General features: G+C 39.8%; 1 pseudogene; it reads right to left on the bottom strand.

The window, feature by feature from the left end:
- Positions 1-731: 731 nt before the first annotated feature.
- Positions 732-1,970, bottom strand: LOC141098817 (centrosomal protein of 83 kDa pseudogene; annotated as a pseudogene).
- Positions 1,971-5,871: the final 3,901 nt, after the last annotated feature.

The raw sequence follows: 5,871 nt of genomic DNA, 5'->3' as shown, positions 1-5,871 counted from the left end.
CTAGAAAAGAGAAGACTTAGGGGAGACCTAATATATATGTACAAGTATATCAGAGGACAATATAGAGATCTCTCCAATGAACTGTTTGTACCAAGGACTGTGACAAGAACAAGGGGGCATTCTCTTCGTTTGGAGGAAAGACAATTTCTGCACCAGCATAGAAGAGGGTTCTTCACGGTAAGAGCAGTGAGGCTCTGGAATTCTCTTCCTGAGGAAGTGGTGATGGCCAACTCACTGAATGAATGTAAGAAAGGAATGGAGGCTTTTCTTGTGAGTAACAGTATAGAAGGTTACGAATAACAGAATATTATAGGTAGATGGTTGACTGAGCTTAGGGGAAGGAATTTTTTTCCCTATGGAGAAAATTGGCTTCTACTCGGTGGGTTTTTTGCCTTCCCCATGATCAACAATGCAGAACAGCTGCACTAAAAATAGGCTGAACTAGATGGACATAAGGTCTTCCTTCAGCCTTCAAAACTATGTTACTATGTTACCCAACCCCAGATCGCAAAAAATGAAGACGCTATAGGTCTCGGAAAATTACACCTTTTTTTTTCTAGCAAAGTTTTTTTTTTCATATCTTAAATAGAAAAGAAACTATACAGGTTTGGTGTCTATGAATTTGTAACGACCTGGTGAAGCAGGACAGCAGGTCAGTTTTAGCACTTAGTGAACGTGGCAAAAAACAATAACAAAAACAATTGTGAAATTGCACTTTTCTTGCAATGTCATCACACTTGGAATGTTTTTCTCGTTTTCCAGTACACCACATGTTTATGTTGCCCTTGCTCCTCTTTATACTTTTCTAGCTCTGCTAGTCTGGTTTCCAGTTAAAATCTTTCATCTCGAATTGTGGGGATTTGCTGAAATCCTGCTTTTTTAGCTGCCTGAACTCTGCATATTAATTCCCGTTCTTTTTAGCCAGTAACTCTTTCTGGTGCCCCATTGATGCCTTAAGGGTGTCATTTTCCGTCACTAGTCCATCAAGTTGACATTGAAGCCTGTCTTTGTCTTTTTCTGCATCATTCTTAGTTTTTCTCGCTTATAATTTGATATTGTCAAATTCAATTTTCTGGAAATGCTTGGGCTTATCAATTTTTCTTTGCACACCTTCGAATTTAGGAAATCATTTTGTTCTTTTGGTGCCTGCAGATGATACTACAGATGATCTTGCTTTAGTTCTGATGATTGCTTCTCTGCCTCAAGACATCGGAGAGTCACTTGAGTCTCAGTCAACTGTCGAACTTGAATCCTCTGGACGTTTTCTGCTTGTGTGCCATAATGTTCTCACTCTTCTCGCAGCTCTTTCACCTTCCACTTTTTGGCGTAATAAGACTTTCTCCCCCAGATCCTCTAAATGTTTGTTACCTCTTGAGCAATCGATACTTAATATCTGACTGTGAAGCTCTTCTTTATTTTTTTCAAGCTGTGCGATCTGTGCTTTAAATCTGAATTTTTATTCTATAGATTGATGTTGATCTTCCTTTTGATGTTCAAATTGAGAAATAACAATACCATTTTCATATCGAAGTTTATTGTTGTCTCCTCTGTATTTTTCAACTTCATTATTGAGTTTTCAAAACTCAACTTCCTGTTGCAATTGAATCTTCAGCAGATCTAGTCTCTGGAGAGACAGCACTGACCTGTAACTTCAGCTCTTCCACTTCTCTCGTTTTATCTAAAAGTTCCCCTCGGAGCTCAGTCAGAAAAAAATGAAATTTTTCCTGCGTGTTCTGCCTCTTTTCTGACAGCTGCTTACATCCTTTCTAAGACTTCATGAAGTCGGCCTGCAGCCTGGAATCCTTCATTTTCATTGTCTCGTAGATGGTCCTGTGATTTTCACATCTCATTTTCTCGCTAGTTAAGAGTTTATGAAGCTCAGTTTCCTTCATATGGGCACTAGCACTGTCACTTAGCTGGGGCACCAACATGGGATTAGATTCCATCTTCTCAGCTGCAGGGGTGCCCACTACAATGTGAAATGCCGCAAAAAAACAAACAACAGACAACTGTGGATTTACTCACCTTCTGCTTCTTTTACATCATCTCCCACAGGATGAAATTACATCTCCACCGTCCTCTAGTGGCAGAAGATATAGGCGTCCACGCTTTTTCTTCGCAAACACTTTAAAACTATATGGAAAAATCAATTATGTCATTCAAAGGTACAATTCCTCCTGCAAAAAACAAGCCCTCACATGGCTAAACTGGCCAAAAAAATATAAAATTAATGACTCTGGGAAGAAGCGGAGTAAAAAATGAAAACTCAAAAATGGAAAATCCCAAAGTCATGAAAGAGTTAATAAAGTATTTAGGATATGGCATTAAAGAGAAAATAAACTTTTATTTTTTTTCAATAATTTTGTACTGCATGGAAAATTATGGAACTTTGAAAATAAATTTACTAGTTGATTTTACTTCATTTCCGTGAATAAAATGCATGTATGCAGAATTACATACCGCGCTTTCTCCAGTCTGTTTTGTCTTCCCTTGCTGCAAAGACATCAGAACATAATATTTTACAGATGTAATTGATGCTGACAGTGATCTGCTTATTGGAATAATCTCCTCTAGCAGTAGCATAACTACAGCCCTAGGGGCGACAGTGCAAAATTTGGACCTGGGTCCCCAGCAGCATGTTGATCAGATGTATGGACCCTTGTAATAATGCCCTCCATCTTTGCCCTATCCTGCAATAGTGTGTCCCATCCTGACCCCTAGTCTGTAATAATGCCCCTTGTCATGTCCCCATACTGCAATAATATTCTTCATTCTAGCCCATTCTTATAATAATGCTACCTTTCCTGTGACCCATTTAGTAATTATATTCCCCATCCTGGCTCCTTCCTGTAATAATTTCACTTGTCCTGGATCCTCATTCTGTGATAATGTATCTTGTCTTGGTTCCCTATACTATAATAATATTCTGCGTCCTATTTTTCCATTCTGTAATAATGTCTCCTCTCCTGGGCCCCCACTTCTGTAATAATATCCCCTGTCATGGGCCTCATCCTGTAATAATGCCCCCTGTCCTTATCCCCCAGTCTGTAATAAAATCTCTTGTCCTGGGCCCCATACTGTAATAATGTCCTTTGTTGAGATACCACAGTCTGTTGAATTGTCCCCTGTCCTGGGCTCCCTCCTGTAATAATGTCTTATGTTCAGCCATTCTCCTTCGCAGGGCCCTTTCTTTAACCCCTTAGTGACAAAGCCAATTTGCTACTTAATGACCAAGCCAATTTTTACAATTTTGACCACTGTCACTTTATGAGGTAATAACTCAGCAAAGCTTCAATGTATCCCACTGATTCTGAGAATGTTTTTTCATGACATATTGTACTTCATGGTAGTGGGAATATTTCTTCAATATAATTTGCATTTTTTTTATAAAAAAAAAATGGAAATTTGGCAAAAATTTTGAACATTTTGCAATTTTCAAAATTTAAATATTTGTATCCTTAAATCAGAGAATGATGTCACACAAGAAAGTTAATAAAAACCATTTCCCACATGTCTACTTTACATAAACACAATTTTGGAAACATATTTTTTGTTAAGACGTTATAAGGGTTAAAACTTGACCAGCTATTTCTCATTTTTCCAACAAAATTTACAAAACCATTTTTTTAGGGACCACCTCACATTTGAAGTGAGTGTGGGGGGTCAATATAACAGAAAATACTCAAAAGTGATACATTTTTAAGAACTGTACCCCTCAAGGTGAGGAAAACCACATTCAAGAAGTTTATTAACCCTTCAGGTGCTTCTCGAGAACTAAAAGAATGTCGAAAGAAAAAATGAACATTTTACTTTTTTCACAAAAAAATTTGCTTTGGAACCAATTTTTTATTTTCACAAGGGTATCAAGAGAAAATGCACACAAAGTTTGTTGTGCAATTTCTCCCGAGTATACTGATACCACATATGTAGGGAAAAGCCACTGTTTGGGTGCATGGCTGGGCTCAGAGCAGAGGGAGAACCATTTGACTTTTTGAGCGCAAAATCGGCTAGAATCAATGGTGGTGCCATGTCACATTTGGAGACCCCCTGATATACCTCAACAAGGGAAACCCCCCAATTCTAACTCCAACCCTTACCCCACCACACCCCTAACCCTAATCCCAACCCTAACCACAACCCTTACCCCAACACACCCCTAACCCTAATCTTAACCTTTACCACAAACCTAACCCTAACAAACCCCTTACCGTAAACCCAACCCTATCCCCAACCCTAACCCTGGCCCCAACCCTAACCCAAACTCTAACTTTAGCCCAACTCAATTTAGCCCAACTCTAACCCTAATGGGAAAATGGAAATAAATGCATTTTTTATTTTATTATTTTTACCTAACTAAGGCTAGTTTCACACTTGCTTCTTTTTGCAGCGCGTTTTTCCCGCAAAAAAACGCATTAAAAAAACGCATACAAATGCATACAAACGCTGCGTTTTTTTCAAGCATTTTTATGCGCATGCAGGAAAAAAACGCAGCGTTTTTGTGCGTTTGTATGCGTTTTTTGTGCGTTTGCGTTTTTTTACAGATTTTGGAAAAACCCCACAAAAAAGAAAAAACAACCATTCAACAACACACAAGACCAATGGGACTGCATTGTGGGTGTGGTATGTTAATATATAGACCCTGTCTACAGTATTCTTCACATTTGCTTGATTCTTCTCGTGACCATGGATCTGCGCTGGAAGAGTTTTCACTTCAACTTGGATTTGGACATCGCGATGGCTCAGGCGTATGCAGTTGCTTGCCATGAACAAAGGAAGAGAGAGAGGCAGCGAAGACGGCGGCGTATGTGGATACATCCGATTGTTGAACTCCGGGATAGCCGTGGGGCATACCACACCCTCTACAGCGAGCTCCAGTCAAACCCGGAGAAATTTACAGATTATATCCGGATGTCCCACGAAAGTTTCATGGATTTGCTTGCTCGTGTCCAACAATCCATCCGGAGACAGGACACACAGCTCCGTCGTGCGATTCCTCCTGAGGAATGGCTACTGGTGACATTACGGTATGTTTTAAAAACCAAGGGGTGCAGTCTGATGGTTTTTTTTTAAATTTAGTATTCAAAACCTTGGGTAATTAGTTTTCGTGAATGTACTAATATTTTATTTTATAGTTTTTTAAAATAATATACATAAATATTAATTTTACTTCTTTGTCTGTTCACAGATTCCTGGCGACTGGAGAAACCCTATCTTCACTACACTTCCAGTACCGTATTGGAATCTCTACCTTGTCTGGAATTGTTGCTGACACCTGCCGGGCTCTCTGGAATGTTCTTTGTCCAGAATTTATGCCCCTGCCCACTGCAGAAAAGTGGATGGAAATTGCTGACAAATTCTGGACAGTATGCAATTTTCCCAACTGTTTGGAAGCTGTTGATGGTAAACACATACGGATCATCAAACCCCAAAGAACGGGATCTGAGTACTATAATTACAAAAAGTACTTTTCAATAGTACTCATGGCGATTGCGGATGCCGGATGTATGTTTGTAGCAGTGGACATTGGAGCATTTGGCCGTGGTAATGACTCACAGGCTTTTAAAAACTCAGACATGGGCCGGAGGTTGTATGGCAACCAATTTAATTTCCCTATGCCACGGCCTCTTCCTCACACCGAAGCTCCGCCACTGCCCTTTGTAATGGTTGGCGATGAGGCTTTTCAAATGTGCGGAAACTTACTGAAACCCTACTCCAGCCGGGACTTGGACCACACCAAAAAAATATTTAATTACAGGCTGACCAGGGCCAGAAGAACTGTCGAGTGTGCTTTTGGGATTCTTGTCTCCAGATGGCGAATTCTGGGCACGGCCATTAATCTTAAACTTGAAACAGTCGATGAGGTGGTGAAGG

Source organism: Dendrobates tinctorius, unplaced genomic scaffold (genome assembly GCF_039654945.1).
Source record: "Dendrobates tinctorius isolate UK_male_01 unplaced genomic scaffold, ASM3965494v1 ptg000095l, whole genome shotgun sequence".
In the NCBI taxonomy this organism is placed as follows: Eukaryota; Metazoa; Chordata; class Amphibia; order Anura; family Dendrobatidae; genus Dendrobates; species Dendrobates tinctorius.
The sequence above is the reverse complement of the archived record's forward strand: the minus strand, read 5'-3'. Positions and strand labels throughout refer to the sequence as shown.